Below are 17,952 nucleotides of genomic sequence, written 5' to 3' on the forward strand. Positions count from 1 at the left end.
TAGATAATTGCCGAAAAGTTTCGGCGAGGGCGGCAAGAGTGAAATGGCCTTTTGCGCCTGCTCAACTCAGATTACGCAAGCAAATTGTCGCTCACGATTTGCCAAGCTCATTTTATGATGCTCCTGTGTTTCTTGTTATTGTCGTATATCTCAAAATAATAATTTCCGTAGTTGATTAACCTGTGACTATTGAACTTGTGGAGTTTTATTCCATTAATATTATTTTGCCGTATGCCGTTAGACTAGAAAGCATGAAATGACGACCTTAATTGGCCTATGCCGGGTCGGAAGCCCTAATTAGTTTCCCATCAGTCTGCTACTGCACAACCCATTTTAATTGATTTTGACTCCCTTGCCATTAAATAGTCTCAATTCAATAGTCTCAATCTTTAGCGACCGGCCAAGCCGAGTCGCTAAGGATACCTTGACTCAACTCAGTTTGACTGGGTCAGACTGGAAGTTTAGAGAGGAAATTACGTAGCCAGTAACTGATACTTTGTCAAATGATTAGTAAGTGCTCTTAGTTGACTGAGAGTTTCTTCATTTTCTGGTTCCCCAAAAAGGCCTTCCATTCCACGAGCTTTTCAGTTGCATCGTCGCAGCGTTGCCGTTTGGGTTACCACCCGGGCAGACAGTAACCCAAGAAAGTACGTGAGCAAAGCACGTTTGAGATACCTTACTTCTACAACCCGCATACTATCTACAGTACAATTATTAGGTTACCACTGAAAATCTGTTTGTTGATTCCATTTTTGCGAACCATTAAAATGGCTATTGCGAAACGCTATAGAACGTGACAAAATGGAGAAGGTCAGCATTTCATGGTCAATGGTTTGCTTTTCGACTATAATTCAAGTTCAATGCGCTCTCCCAGCCTATTTACTGTGACGGTTATCGCTTTAGAAGCTTTACAAGCTATTTTGTCTCACTGCGAGACAACTAAATAATGCTGATTGATCAAAAATACATACACGTCAAGCAAACGTAATCGATCCTATTCCAGTTGAAATTTCCCGATGCATCATTTGCTAACGTTTCGTATCGAAACAAGACAACGTGGAGAAATCACTGGTTGTGACATGGAAGCATTGATTGACTTACAATTAGAGACTCAATGGCAGTAAAGCCAACTCTTAATTGGCATGCCGGTCTTCAATCATCCAAGCAAAACACATTAAATCCTTTGCGCTTTTTCAAGCTCAACGGCCATCGTAATATTGAGCTTGCTAAGTAGAAGAGCAGATAAGTACCTTTGTTTGTTATTCAAGTCTGCATATAACGTTCAACTAACCACCAGGTTTTCTAATTAAACGCAGGCCAGTGTTCCTTGCTAAGGGTATCCAAAACCTTGTCCACGCCTAATGAATCAATCGTCTCTTCCGTGGTTTCCCCGGAATAGTACTCCACATCTCAAGCAATTTTGGCTCCATGCAGAGAGAGTTTTTTTCCAATACATTCACAGTACGTAACCGCTACTGCACGGTAGCCTGCACGAGATCGTACGTCATTTATGCGCTGGGCTAATAATAAAATCGTTTCAACTTCCATTCATTTGTAGCACCCGGCTGATGCTCTGCATTCGACAAAGGTTGGATTTAAGTTGTACAAGTGAGTTAAACAGCGTTTAACGTACTCAACTGAAGGAACTTATGCTAGCAAGGAGGATATTTTCAAAACTGCCAAATAATTTACAGTCATTATCATTCAGTAAGTGCAGCAGTTAATAATTGCGAACTGGCTATTTGTAATCGAAATTATACGGCTCATTTTTTCCTGTACCTTCAATGTCTAATCTTTAGGATAAACTAGACAGATCAATATTCTACTCTTTTTCACATGATTATTTACAATTACGAGTGAGTATTGATAGTCCTTTGAACTCGATATTTATAAAGGGTCTGCGAATCGATCATGGATAGAATAGACACTTACGTACATGTGTTCAAAGATAGGTTGCATTCAATTGTGGAATAGTTCTTAAGACCAGCTAAAAATGGCAACGACAGAAAGCCTTCAACATCGTTCTTCATGCAATAAGCTCAAAACGAATAGAATACCTTTACCCTGTGAGACCATCCGTGTCCTTTTCTAGAACTTTTAAGGGCCTACCAATCGACGAACAGTTTGTATGCAATAACGAAACATCTAATCGGTATAGCTCAGTAGTCATCTTTACTAATTCAAAGGCATGCATTCCGATAAACCCAACGAGTTCTATCGATCTGTTCAGCCATATGTGTTTATATCGTATCATTGTGGTCGCTCTAGTAATTCGGCGAGTGGCACACAAGCAATTTTCGTTCACAGAGTTTTCGTTCCTTTCCACGACATACGATTAGTGCCGTCTGTGCTTAATGAGAAATATGTGGAATAAATGGTTCTTTTCTTTGTGCATAGCGTCAGAACCTTTGCACAGCTGGAGCTAGCAAAGAGTGATTCGAAGTTACATCTTTTAGTCACTATATCTCACAGGGCAACGCTGGCGGCGCGGCCATCGTTGCCATTGCCATCGATGATGACGGAGGCAGTAAGGTGGACCCGTGGGAAAGGACGGGAATTGGCAGCCGCCTGCTACTGCCATCTCGTCCTGGGAACAGGCACCATGGCTGCGACGGCTAGTGCTTCTACCAACGACGCTGCAAGTTCGACTTCTAGCTCCTGCTCACCAACTCGATGTCGTGTAATTCAGTAACCAGCGATAACCCGTTGGTTGGTTTTGACCGAGATGTGTTGCCGTGTCGGTCGCCCGCTTGCTGCGAAAGATGTAGATGTGTGTCTCTCTTCTGTGTCTCTATTCCTGCACGTATATATCTGTGTCTGCTTACCTCGATCGTGACCGAACTGTTCTTTTGCCTGGCGTGCCGTTGCTACTACTACCTACTGGCTGATAGCTCAAGCAGTCGCGTACTGTCGTCACTGGTTTGTTGACTGTCGGTTGTCGTCGGTAATCCCCGAATGGCTCCCCTGAGTGCCATGAGTTGCCCCGCACCTAGAAAAAGAGTGGTGAAACGTTTCCATGCGAACGGTAGTAGTAGCGGCAAGCAAGCAAGCAAACAGCCGACCACACCGACTCGACTTGTTTCCCCCGCCGTTGCGGCTGTGCCGCCGCCATCCACACCGACGCTACAGGAGATTGGCTACGAAAGAAGAAAGGAGCGCGCAGCAAACGGGGGTACTAGTCCTGTTTAGTTGTCCTCTTACTACCACGTAGCATTGCACGTTGTAAATGGTTACATTATATACATACAAACACATGCGAACGTATGAGCCGTCCAACACTTTTTGGCTGTGTCGTACGTTTGTTTTCCCATTCCCGTTTGGAAACACTTGGATTCTTCCGTTGAAAGTGGAAGCCAGCGATGACGCGTCGGCACGGATGGCAGAATCGACTGGGCGATGACTCTAGAAGTGGCAGAAGCAGACAGAGGTATTCGAACTCCCGATCCGCCCGTGTTGTGCCTCCACAGCACCCACTAACCTGACTCCTCGGGGGATAGTCTAGGAGAGGGAAGCGTGGTCCGAAAGCCGGGGACTTCAAGGCTTGGGACGCTGGACAGAAAAGGAGAGAAGTATCAAGGGCCGAGCTTTGCGCTGGTACTCGAAGTCGGTGGCAGCGGCAGCGGTTAGGGCTCCAGCCGGCAGAAGGTGATTTACTGCTCTACCTTGGCCGTCCGTTTCCACTATGCTAGCGCTAGGGTAAGCACGAATAGACAGACAGGGCCTTTGCGGCAGCACTGGTGAGACACCTGCTACTGAACAAGGGGTAAACTGCAGGAGCTGAGCCGATAACAGCTAAAGCTGAAGTTCAGCGAGCAGGACACATGGGAGCTAGCTAACATGCTTACGGCTAGAGCTGCCGGGCTAGTTAACATGCCCATGTCAGGTGAATAAAGGTGTTTAGCGACCTAAACGCCACAAGCAGTAAGGAAATGTCGTTTTACTGCATGCGAGATATGTAGGTGGCGATAAAATAACGAGCTCACACCAAGCTCTCAACTTTTAGGTTGCTACAGTCCGGCAACACAACGGCCCGAAGACGTAGGGACCAAAACTAGACGCCTGTCTTTATACCGAATACATAATACAGAACAATGACATAGTGTATAGCGTGAGTGATGATAAAGGTAGAAATTTCTGTCTGCGAAAATTGCAATTTGTGAGCGGAGTAGCGATCCAGGATATTTCTTAGTTTTATCAATCCACTCCTTTTCAATGATGTGCAAACTACAACAGGTGCAAGTGTAGAGTTCTGCTACGCAGTTCGCCTATGACTATCATTTATTTTTTAAGGTGCACAAGATTTTTCCATGCGTATGCTCGTACTTTACATGTTAGAGTTGCTATGGCTCGGTACCTTACTGCCATACTGAAATACCGAGTATCGTTAGTGTAGCCGAGTTGTCCTCGAATTGATTATACGGCAGAGCTAATCGCGCGCGTATTAGCGTTCAGATGTTCTAGACTTGATAAAAACTTGCCATGCCAACTTATAGGTCTAATATTATATCATAATGTGCTTTTATAGTATTAGACAATGATTGTACGTAGACTTTATATAAGTATAACGCCTTAGGATTCGTTAAATGAAACCCGTTTCGAATACATCGCTAGTGTACCAGGCTAGACTTCGCTATATTCCGGTCCTTGAAAAACCATGAAGCAAACAGTACCAGAGATACAACCTTCGATATTTTAAACAAAATCTGCTAAGAGAAGATTCGTTAAAACTGTGCCATTCCGTAGGCTCACACATTCGTTTCATGCATGCGGTGATTCGCTAGTTCCCATCGTCCTGCTTCAGTTTCGTCCTACCCACTTCGTCTGCAGGAACCTAATTTGATCGAATATTCACACCATGTCACCGGTATTCCACGTGCTGGGCTGAGATTCGTAACGAAGTTCTCTCGGGAAGAAGCGGCCTATTGTAGACAAGACTAGTACAAAATAAAATCACCAATATATTATGTGTATATAATACATCGAATATGCACAATACTGCTGCTGCCGCCGCCACAGCTTCGGTGGTCATTGACCCATGTCTAAAACAGGAGACTAAACCTGGTGAGTTAACGTCAACCAGTGGGAGTTGCGAACCACTTTCCGGAACAAATGATGGGTAAAAAAACATTTAGAAAATAACCATGTTCACTTGATCAGCTGTACTGGGACATCTGGTAGAACCGACAGCTGTATAGTATTTCTATTGTATGCATTAGCCGACTCCAAAATATTCACCTTAGCATTGAAATGGACGTTTTACGCTGTTCGAGCCTCGTTTCCCTACTCACTGTCCTGCGGACTTCGTTATTCCGGTACCGTCTTACGTGTGCGGCAGACACGCTTCTGCAAGCCAATCTGAGGGTCCACTCTACTCAGACCTGCTGTGCCCCGACGTCAGTAGGAAGCGGACCCGCTGTGCCAGTACAATTTGGAGCTCTGCAGGAGTTCGTCTATGGATAAGACGTATAGGATAGGAACTGAATTTGAAGTTTGCCTTCATGTTGTTTCGGTAGCGCCGACAACCTCACGTATATACTTCGCTACGCACAACCATACATATAGCGCACAAATTTCTGTACTCCGTTGCTTTATCCTCTTCTCGCCGTGCTCTTTTTGTCTCGTGCGATGAACAACCTTCTAGATGCTCCCAAGACGAGGAAGCTCTCGGATGCAACGAGCGAGTGGCTTCAGTGGGCTAAAACTCGACCAAATTAAATAGAAACAAGCGTCTCTACTATTCGGCAGTCGTGTCGCGAACAAGCGCTCATTCGCTCTAAGGCAATTACAGCGTTACAAGCGCCTGTCCAACCTAAGGACGACTGGCTGATCGACACTGCTACGAAGTAATGTGCGATCGAGCGGGTACGAATAGGTATGCGTGAGGGCTTCGAAACACAAGCACTGCCTTCGGTGGTTTTCGGTTCGCGCAGTTTGCGGGTTGTCTCGGTTAGTTCGATCGCCTACCACTCCCCAGTTTGCGGTTGTGTTTGGTGTGTATCCTTGCTTATTTTGATTGGCCCTAGCCACCGTTGTTGCCCTCGGAGGTTTCCTTGCAGGACAGAAACTGAGCGAGAGAGAACATGAGGTTGTGCAAAGCAGAGCTGGTACAAGATGCCAGAGGAAATAGGGCCGGAATTGCAAGACTTAAGGGTCTGCGAGCCCGAGTGAACCGAGACTTCGATTCACCGACGGCTTCGGTGGGACATTTTTTGTCTCGCTGACGTGATCTGTATACATGATATGTTTTAGCCATCAGATCTTCCCCCATCCTGCTCTGCCATCCGCTTCCCTCACTTCTATCCATCCTTCTGTCGCGCCGTCTCGTACCCCCTTATGCTGCTCTCTACATTACCTTAGAATGTTGTTTCTTGCGTACCGTACTTGCGCCACTGCTTTGTATACTTTTGGCACTGTCGGAACGAGTGTCCGTTGATACTTCGACCAGCCGATCGTCGAGACGACCAAGCCAGACAGCGACCAGAATAGACAATTCCTACTAGCAAATCTAGTATGAAAGTACGAAGATAGTAGCCGTATATATAGTCTTACAAAAACATGTATCGAACAGTAGCGAGCTTCTATTCTAAACAATACCGCTGGCCTGCTTCCGCACTCCGTACTACTCCATAGAAATGCGTACTAATGGCATTAAGACCATTCATATACAAGCGGCAGCTCGAACAGGGGAAATAGTGCGAGATCCATGTTTCACGGCTGTTGCAACTGCTGTACGTCGCTACAACCGTTAGCACGGCCGCCTGCACACCTACTGCTGACGTCTACAAGCTATTCGTTCTCTTTTTCTGTTTTCACCTCCTGTACAGATTCCTGCTTCTGCAACTTTCCTCAGCATTAGCCACTTATCCGTAAGCAGCCCAGTTTCTAGTGGTTGTAGCACAGTAGGAGCAGAACTACTAGTAGTAGCGATAGATTTCAGTTGCGGTGTACTTCAGCAAGTCCTCGTAGTGAAAGCTCGGCAAAATGAATTCAGCCGTGTTGTCAGCCGTGCGAATAACGGAAATACCCGTATGCATAGTGGAAGGCGATAAAAGTGGTGCAAACTACAGTTACACTAGTAGAGTAGAAAATTACGGGTTCTTATCCTACTGATGCCACCGTTGCATACTCGCCGCACATCGGCGCCGTTGTCGTCTGGAACGTCTCTCTGTTCGACTCCCGCTTCGCGATTTACCGTGTTCTGTTACCCCCCCCCCCCCCCCAAACCCGTATTTCCAACCGTCGTGATCGGGTGTTGATGATAATTTTAATAATGAAATTCATCCATTTGTACGCCGATACGGTGGGAACATTGCAAAAGAGAGCCAGAAAGGGAGTTCTAGGGAAGGAGTCGAGGACAAATGAAATGCAAGGTGAAAACTTCAGAAGTGTCCCTTGTCTGCACCATGTGAACTACATTTTGCAAGATCGCTAGAGTCGAGTGGAAAAATAAGTAAGAGAACATTAGCTAACCCTTTTATATAGCTTTGCTGGCTTTGCCGACCCCATTGTCCTTATTTCCAAGTTGGCATCGACAAAGAGGCGTACCGCGTGCACGGCTTGCAGTCCGAGTGGAATCACAGAGGTGTGTAAAGGATTGTTGGTTTGTTCATTCGTCGCGTTTGCTCACATACCTTTCCGCGACGGCTACAAGTAACGTTACTGCAGCTCTGGCGACCTGTACAGCGACAGGATGCACTCTTCATTCATTAACTTGTCCCCCCCCCCCCCCGAACAATTTCCTAAGCATCTTTTCATTCCCTTTATTCCGCGCGGCTCTTCTTCTCCAGCCCCTTAAAGAGAAGCTATGACTTGCTCACGGTTACCCTATATAGCTTCCCATTTTCTTTTTACTCAAGGCTGCTCATGGAGTGTTGCGCCGCCGGCGCCAGACTTGCACACAGACGTTCGTGTCCCTACTGCTTGCACAGGTACAACCACTTCACATTACCAACTGATACTATCATTTAGTTTGCAGCAGCGCAGGCCGCGCAACTGGGCCTATCGTCCGCTTATCGTTACGGTAGCTCCAGAGAAAAGAAGAAGCTTCAATTCTCGAAGCTAAAGCAGCAGGTGTGACGGCGATAGGTGACGGCGATAGCGGCCGTAGCAGCAAACACAGAAGGGGAGAGAGATACTGGGAAAGGACAGGAGTGAGAAACAACACAAAAGCTTCCGATTACTTTCTGCCTCAAGAAAGGCACGCCATTGGCACCTACCTTCTGACATAGTCACACACACACACACACATATACGCAAATGGTTGCATGCAGTCAGGCACATACGTACATGCTAGGGCAACTTCCTGCGCTACAACGACCAACCATTACAAAGAGAGACCAGCGATTACTGGTACTGCAGCCACTACCGTTGCTAAGAGTGTACAAGCCCAGACTTACGACGGAAACCCTCAGCACTGGGGGCAGCAGCAGAAGTGGTGATAGCCATAAGGAGATTGTTTCTTTTACACTGAAATAGCACCTTAGCTAAAAGCCGTTGAGAGCCAATGCACGCGGAACGTGAGGAGAGCAAAATCGAGCTGCGTGCTGCGAACCGCCTACGATCGCTAGCTAGCTTAACCAAGAAGGCAGCCGGCCAATACAACCTTACAGACAGCAGCTACAGATTTTATCGGTGCATGCACTATACTACTATTTGTAATAGGGGTATAAAAGCCAAAGCTGAAGTAGCAACAGCAGTAACAGCAACCTTGTACACAGTAGCATCAGCCTTCAGTAGTGGTGAAGGAAAGCTGTGCCTAGGCCAGCGAAGTGGATGCCTGCATGTCGTGCCCTTCTGTCCCTGCTTTAATAGCTCTCCTAGTCACTAATTTTTCTCTTGAACCTGCACTCCTCCGTTGTTCTGCTCCATATTGCACGCACTGCTCTGCTCCGGCTGTTCGTACCTAGTCAGTACGAAAGTGCTGTCTAGTTGAGCGAGAGGCCGAAATACTAACCGACCGATTATTTTATTTGACGCTTGTTCTTTCTCCTTTGCGTCGTTTGCCCATACGGCAAACGCAGTATCACTGGAGGTAGCTGCACCAACTTTCCTATAAGCATTGCCCGTTGCGAAGGAGCTAGCGAATAAGAAGCAAACCAGTGGCAACGGGAAACGAGCAACGTGTCCACGAGTCTCCACTAAGAGTCTATGGGTCCAGGACTCCACGAGTGAGTGCAAGACAGCCAGGGTGAAAATATGGAGCAATTAGGGAAAACCTGGAAGGACTTGGTCTTGCTGTTGTTAAAGGAAGAGAACGACGAGAAGCTATCGAGTTACTGTTTAGGAGTAGCGTCCTCCCACCGCCTTTGCTGCCGGCTCTGACCAGGACGCAATGAACAGATTGTTCTCAAATGAACAATAAATCTTTATGATAAACATGCGATAGCGCAGGAAGAATAGAGAGGGTAGGAGTGGCGGATTACCGACATTGCCCCACTCACTATGTTCGCCCCCCTGAGCGCAGAGATGCGCATATACAGCGTCTGCTATAGCTATCGGTACAGCTATGCGGAGTCATGCGGCCAGCTTGTGCTGAGCCTTGTACGGGCAAATAGCGTAATCTATGATATCTCTTTACGATTGCGCATTCCCCTCTTCTTTATGAAAGAGTTCAGGATGTTCACGTGGTAATGTCAGACTAAAGGCATCAAACTAAACGTTCTCATCCACCTTCCCACTCCCATATGCTGGAACAGCTGCGTTAAGCAGTGCGCTATAATAAAGCGAACCGATCTGAGGTATCTATACTTAAACAAGGAAATTTTATCATTTAACTGTTTTGAAACTTCAGATTAGCAGAATGCATCCAGTGAAATTGTTTGTAAAAAAAAGGTGTTGCTATACAGCCAGTTTTGATACAAACATATCGAAACAGAGATGAGCGGAAAAGTAAACACAAAACTGTAGAATTTACGGCACGAATAGGTTTAGATAGGAAACAATTGAAGCTAATACTAGAAGAGATGTAGTACATTAATGTTCACTCAACTACAAACTTGCTTTTGTCCCGACTGGCTCTTCTTTCTATCTGAATATCGAGTTGCTAGCGACTGCTATGTGGAAAATATAGAAGCAAGTTTTGCAAGACGAACTAATAAGTTCCTCCGATACAAACTTCCATCTGAATGTGTTTTTTGGATTTTAGATAGCCGATAATTCGACTGTTTTAGAGGGTAGTTGCATCAACAATTCAAATTCTTCGCGGAATACTAATTGTCAGAGTGTCATCAGGGGATTAACTCTCATGTATTCGTTGAGCAGAAAGTGACTGAACTCTCTACAAAAATTGTGTATTTTGTCAAGGGTTATTAACTGATATGAATAACAGATTTTTTTCAATAATTTTTCGAATTTCACCATAAAGTTGCTCAGCGTGGCTTAGTTCAAACTGAGAGATAGGGCCGTGGCGTTCCCTGACAGCAAAGACTTGTGGATTTACAGCGGGAGAATATAAGAATAGTCGCTAGCCTGTGCTCCTATACGGAAATTTAGGCATCACAAGATGTTCCCACACTAGATGTCCCACATGTTGAACTACCGTAGCTAGTATTAGAATAGTATGCAGCTAGGGATATGTCAGTATGTTTTGTGCAACACCAGCACCAGTCTTCGAGGAGCAGAGTATCAGGATTCTAATTTCTCCTTCTCAACTTGCTATTTGAGTGCCTGAATCCGTGTTTTTTCACCCACGCGAGCGATACAACTGAACTCTCTCAGAACTCAGCTAAAACAAGTGTTGACAGACGACAAGAACAGCTCAAGTGTCGACCCTCAAAGCGTATCTCGGCTCGTGCATGGCATGGTGGGTTAATTACAGCATTTTACTCTCTTTGTATGCGTATGCCTCTTCCTATAGAAGGTCAAATCCTACATGTCGTTCCCGAAGCTTGTGTCAGCGGCTGGTATGGGGCAAACTGAAGTCAGCACCCATATGCGAGCGACAGCTGGAGCAAAATGCGCCTATTCCTGCTGCTTTTGTTAAATGTTGTCACCGCGTCTGATTACAGTCCTTCAGTGTGATAAACGCACGGCGAAAGACAATCGTTCTTTGCCACCAGTTTGCGACAAGGGACAGATCGGGGTCATTGTCTTATCTTCTGTACTCCGAGTAGTTTGTTAGACAGAGATCACTGCAACAACATCATCGGCTTAAGTTTGAAAAATTATGGGGTACAACGTCTCCGTGCATCCAGCTTGCTTGCGTTATGTACGTTTCGTGCCCCAGCGCACAGTTTAATGATGAACGTCAAAATGATTTGCAAGGAAACCGCTGCTGCTCTGCGATTCGTGCCGAACTGCATGTGTATGTATGCATAAGCCCACCCTTCATGCGCATCGTTTCGCACAGAGCAAGCTTTGTCCTTCTCAGTGTTTTGCTAGAGGGCTTACGTTTTGTGTTCAGGCCAAGCGTTGGCCGTCCCAGACGTTGTTCTGTTCTTGCCCTCTTATCCATCTTGACTAATGGAGAGTTCTGGTGGTGGAGTGGTGGTCTTTGACGAAATCGGACCTTAGCCCTGCGGCGATCTGACAGCTTCGCAAGCATGCAGCTTCATCAAGAAACTGAATCGTAAATAGTCTTTGGGCGGTTGGTAGTAGCTCTTTTCTCCTCTCTAATCTCACCGACTTCTCTGAAGCGTCAATGCGTGCCCAATGACAGGAGTTGCCAAATTTCGTATTGGACAATGCGACAGGCTGGACGTATAGCCCCGAAGGGGAAACGAGGCCACTGTTGTTTCATACGACTGCTCTCCTGCTTTGTGTGTCTATCTGTACCGGTACTCAGATAACACAAATACAGCGAACAACGACGGCAAGCTACACCACTAGCGCTTTTCTTGTCGTGGCGCACTGATACTAACTTATGGTCTAGCAAATACGCATGACCAATTGACACTAATACGCACTGACAACGATGCTGCTACTTTTGATGTTAATACTGCGACGGGGAAAATATGTCTTTCTGGCACAATAATTCCCGATGTACTGTGCTGATCATTGAGTAAACGGAAAGAGCGTATTATTTCTGCAAGTGTTTACTGTTACCTCATTGGCTATATATTTTTAATATATCTGAGTAACCCACTATGACTGACTCCGTTGAAATTATCGGACCGCAATAGGATGACGAGGCCAATTCTTTGCGTTTCCTCTTCGCGATCTCTTCTGTGTCAGAACTCTTTTCGATGCGGTTGATCCAGCTTAAGTGACACCTAATGAGGGTTTAACGTGGCTGTCACAAGGCGGCTACGAACAGCCCATCCCTGCAGCGAGATCGGAGACAGACTAAGATACCATCAGTGTAGGACGGTGACTGTGTGCACAGCTACTCAAGCCGTTCGCCAACACTAGTGCTCGCTTAAAATGCAAATTTCGCCCTGTAAGAATCCTGGCTAGTTGGTCTTCCTGAGCTATACCACGCTTTGATTCAGCAAGCTTAAGCCGAATGGGAATCCTGCTCAGCGGCAACTGCCTATACACGGATTACCCTTACACACTGACTTACACGCATTGGCACACATATATATGTATTGTGTGTATACATTCATTACATTTTCACAATGGAGATTGCCAGTCATCCGGTAAGAGATGCTAAAGTAGACACATAGCTAAGAAAGATAATAAGAGACATAATAAGAGACCTAACTAATAGGTAGGTGACTTTCGAGTAGGTGCTTGACAACCAACGGAACGAACTACAACACCAGGGCACTCTAGTCCACATAGTAGCAGTCTAGGAGTGGCGAAAGGCAAGCCAGTAGGCTGGCTGAAGGCCTGTCTCTTGGTGCCTCGATTCCTTGTTCCGCGTCCAACTCCTCATCGTCAGGGGCCTCGCCTTCTTGATCGAGGTCGCCACCTAGTTCAAGTATCTCACGCAACATGAACAAGCACTTCAAGTTCTATTTGTTTTCCTCCAAAGCTTATTCCTCATCAACCCTGTGCGGATGACAAGAGGTCCTTGTCGTTCACTATCCTCATTGCTGCGATAACTGAATTCAACGACAGTTCGAAAACGTGCTGCACGGAAAGTTCGTTCACCAATTTATTTTTCGGCCGTATCCCTTGATGCTTGCGCTTTTCTTTCTGCAAATTTTTACCGATCACTATTAATCGTGTAGCATCTTGTTTTTCAATACTCTATATGGATAACTCAATCGTCGCCGTCCGTCGGGTCTTTTCATCGTTACCTTACGAATGCAGATTATTGCAGAACATCACCACCCTTTTTCTGCTGAAGACTTGCCTGTGGCGCATACCTTTCCTCCGATGCTTATCACTACTGCGGGCAAGTTATGGGCAATGTTAGACAGTGCCTTTCCCTGGCCTCTGCTATGTCTAGCGACAAGTCGTTCAGTTTCGACCGTACGTCGTAGCGCTGAATAGCGAGTACTCTGTTCATGAAACGATCAGCGGATGACGACGAACCAGGATGAGAAGAACTGTAGAAGGGCTGCATGCAAATGACTCTTATTTCCCTTCTCTTGACACCTTGTGTCTTGTTCCTTATGCTCTCTTCCTGTTTCGCTTTTTCTTTTATTCTTGTCCGTCCGTCTTTCTGAATGCCTACTTGCTTCGGTCGAAGGCCGAGAGTTGCCGAGGTTTCCGTTGGCTCACTGGGCACGGAAGTTAATTCTGGTCGTGGTAAGCGTGCGAGTGACTCCGGGGAAGTCTCGATGTGCGGTACGGCCGGAAGCCTTCCGCTTGGATGCGAGCCTCGGTGCCAAATCCCTGTCGCTTCCGCGTATAATTTGTGCGTGACACATCTCTTCCGCCCAGTGTATATAATAGCGTGGCTGCCCCATTTGGGGTGTACCCCATTCGTTGTGCGTGTGAGTACGAGTGGACGAGTGCCTGCCTCGCACATGTTTGCATGCGAACATAGCTTTTGAAACCGGCGGCCGCAGCGCTTGGCCGGTGTCAGCCACGATGACCTTCGCGTACTGGTCCAGAATACTGCGAGACTGGATGATTGTCACATCCTGTTATGTCATGCCATTATTATATTATAATAAATAAAAGAGATATCCGTGTGAACTAATTTATAAAACTGTGCAATAGTATTAGAATTTTCTTAGATAACTGCGTCAAGCATTTTTGAGATGTCTTGCAGTAAAACGACTGCATAATATGTTATAAGTAAACGTTAGTATTAAATTGATTGCTAAGAAAGGATATTGGCTAAGAAAAGTAGACTGAAGTTTCTATAAAAATACTAAAAGAAAGCGGCGCCTAATTACCAGCTTCATTCATCGGCTATCCGCCATGCAACAATACTATTCGATTGCCTGTGCTTCGCAGTCATTTTGCGTTCAAAAAGATAACTTTAAATAAGCTCATTTAAATATGAGAAGTCTACGCGTATATTTTTTTCTTACATTCAAATAAGTCATAGACCGACTCATTACTTCCACTTCGAAACGAAATTTTAACTAAAGATCCCATAATGACATTACAGACACCAGACTATTTACGTTCAATGTATATGCACAAATTAGTTGAAACGTTATAGGTATTTCTAAGGGATCATCTATTGTCTGGCGATTTGTTAAGCATAATCATTTCACTCGCCTCATCGCCCACGTATAGGGACTACTCGTACTTCTTTATGTATATAAAAATAAAAGTATTTCTGTGCTGGTCTGGCTCCTTAGCCTTCGTCATCTGGCGGTCGAATGGAGCGCCGGGGGGCGCGGATGCTGGTGACGGCAGAGGATTTTTTCCGAAGTTCGACCCTTGTTCCAATTTCGTATTCTCCTGTTTCTATCTTTTACTGGCGGTTTGTCGCATGGGACAACGCAGCATCACACAGATAGAGAGGGAATACACTCATCGACAAAGACGAGGCAAAGAGGGCGAAAAAGCCAAGAAAGCAGCCGGAGAAGGGGACGTCGTGGACGTGCAGGGGCGCCGAACAGCAATAGCAACGTCCGCCAGCACGATCAACGCAGAGCCTCTATGGGGCGCTGGCCGCGAACCGTCACCAGCCGCCTGGAATTCGTTGGCTGCTCTCATTAAAGTGGAATCTGACTTCATCAAGAAAGCTTTGCAGCGGTTGAAACCTCTGTAGCAGTACGAGTTTAGTAATGGAAACGGGACAACGACAAGAGAGAAGGACCCTCGTTGTGGCGTAGCATGAGACTTGAAGGGAAAGCTGCACGGAGACAGGGATAACCCGACATTGCGGAAAATGCGGACCAAGTTACATGGTATGCTCGGCAGCGTATCGGCGTTAGCCCCAGAAGCGGCTTCTATGACTCTACACTGCTGTCTTGTGGTTGGGAAGATCTTGCTAAATTTATAGTATCGCTGAGAAGGCCAGCGAGCGATCATTCTCCAACCCGGTGGGCAAACCTAATGCTTGCTGTTTTCAAAGCTAACGAACGGAGAAGTAAGGGAGATGGAAGGAGAAAGTCTGGTCGCCCGCAAATAGCATGCCAGGACTACTAACCTTCCCCTCACCCCCGATCTCTCCCCTCATATCTTCGCCATCTGACGTCGAATTCCAATGTCTATCTAGTGCTCTACCCAAAAGCGTATATTACACACGTTATTACATTATTACTCGCGTATTAATGCAATAGATGTGCAGGGTCCAGGCTATCGAAGTGAAGACTTAGTTTTAGCTTTTAGGAAATCGTTATTAAATAGATTTTGGTCGTTTGTATGGTATGGTCAGGATGTCTTACTAGAATTAGATAACAATTACTTGAAAGAGAAACCTGCATATTTTAAGTATGACTCATCTGATCAGATCGTGGCTTACAGCCAAACCGCTAGTAAGGTTAACTGCTTACCAAAAAGTCACGAATGGTGCAGATGTATTGTGACCGACGTTATTTCTCACCTTTTTCTCCTACGGTAATACTGGTAAAGTTAAGGCTAATCAAAGTCTGTGCACTTCTTGTAAGGACCACCTGCATATACAATCAATTAGTTCAGTGCGAAAAACACATTTCGACAAGTAAATTCTCTAGGTCTGCTGTGTATATATAAAAAATTGCAATAAGAAAAGGCTCAAATACCGTCGCTCGTTCTGACCTTCGATGCAGCGTGAGCTACTTGCTAGATAACTAATAATAAAGTACGTGACAAAGCGGCGCATTTAATACGCTCCCACAGTAAGCCTGCTTAAAAATGTTTCTAATGTATAGAAATAACAATTTTGTTTTCAACGAGCGACCAAATGTTACCCTTTGTAGGTAATTTTTTTCGCTGGGATTAAAACTGTTAATTGAACTCGGGTGAAAATAGTCGAAATATGAAGGATTTCTGATGGCTAACGTATAGTCACTAGCTTTACTGTTTAGTCTATCCGAGTGCGCAGCGTGGATTGGGGAAATAAAGAAGGATATCGGGATGATGCCAGTGGCGCAAAAAAACTGGAAGCTTACTTTATTCATTAGGCTATCGAAAACGTTTGGCTACAAAGTGATTCGTATGTAAGCACAGCACATTGTCACAATATGTGGAAAACGACGAAACGAGCCGATATATATGGTACGTATCATAATTCAGTTTAAAGCACACATTATTGATTGATGTCACTACAACGTAGGTTAATTCTGATTGAATACTGATTGCTGATAGAGTCTGATTAATCTGCCGTTTGTTCAGACGATCGATTCTGCACCATGTACACATGTCGAAAGGTAGAAATTCCTTTCATAAATTGTTCTCCCATCGATGCTGCCAGATATATATGTATACATACACTATAGACAATGAATTTGATAAAAATCTAAGTTTATTTCCTATGCAATGCAAACACTCCACGTAAACATGAGAGAATGTATATAAATAGACGCGTATATTAAAGGCTTTCTAAATATGAACATATTAGCTTAGAGGGTAAGTTACAGTTAGCTGGGTGACAGCACAACGAGCCAGTGGTCGAATTTTCAGGTAACGTGTACTTAATGCTCACTTCACATGTGCTTGAAGTTACCAGATCTGATAGTTGGTCCGGCGCACGTCTGTTTCCTGACTGTTGATCATCGGAGAACACGGCCATGTACTAGAGGCTGCGTCGCTGACACGGCCTGCACGTTCCCTCATGTTGTATTAAAGAAAATAAATGCTAAAACTGAACGTGGTGTCAACGAATTTGGGGTGGAATGAAGTTTGGGGCTGGTATTACAACGAGCGGAATAATTGAACTTCACACTTTCTATGCTTGGTGGAAAAACTCTTCTAAACACCAATTAGTCACATGATAGTAATAACGGTGGCTGATTATACATATATTATATCATTATCTCCTCTATTTCGTCATTGGCTCATTTCTACGTCAGTGTACGGTCCGATCACTTGGAGTAGACTTATAAATAGTATCGATTATTTATTTAGGGAACCTATTCTGTCACTATACGCATACCCATTTCAGCGTGATTTGAAACACCAGATAGTTATCTCTAAACAATTACATACATATATATAGCTAGTTAATTTTTTAGAGCTACTATCTGATGTAAGTATACGTATAGGGACGGAATCTGTGAGTAAACGATAGCAGATACGACGAAAACAAAAATTATTATATACTATTATACCGTAAATGAAATGTTTGCTTACTGCTTACCATTAGGCTGCGATGTATAGGAGCATACTGTATTGAATGACACTGACGTCAGATACAGAATATACGTTATATGACAACATAGCTTTTAAGATCGTTCCGCACTCAAGCGTGAGCTCGTTTAAAATGTCCAAAAATTATGGATATTTAGATATATAGCTACAACAAAACAGACGTATATAATATCTAAATGAATGAATCATCTGATAAAGCTAGCTATCGTCACGAGGGAAACGCTGTTATTTTGGAATTCGCTAGAAAAACATTCGCGGTCGAAGCAAACGCTTCAGCATCGCCCACAAAACAATGAAGTTAATTCCACCAAGCGCTAGACAGTTCATCATGCGACATAAGTGTGCTCATCGTAATATTGGAATTGT

General features: G+C 44.9%; 1 long non-coding RNA gene across 1 annotated transcript in view; it reads right to left on the reverse strand.

Moving 5' to 3' along the window:
- The window catches only part of LOC111251839 (uncharacterized), a 50,445-nt gene extending 32,697 nt beyond the window's left edge, over nt 1–17,748 (reverse strand). Inside the window, exon 1 of the long non-coding RNA XR_002673987.2 lies at nt 17,576–17,748. This is a non-coding gene — a long non-coding RNA (uncharacterized LOC111251839). The remainder of the gene's footprint in view (nt 1–17,575) is intronic.
- Between the last annotated feature and the right edge of the window lie 204 nt (nt 17,749–17,952).

Source organism: Varroa destructor, unplaced genomic scaffold (genome assembly GCF_002443255.2).
Source record: "Varroa destructor unplaced genomic scaffold, Vdes_3.0 BEIS01000005.1, whole genome shotgun sequence".
NCBI classification, from domain to species: Eukaryota; Metazoa; Arthropoda; class Arachnida; order Mesostigmata; family Varroidae; genus Varroa; species Varroa destructor.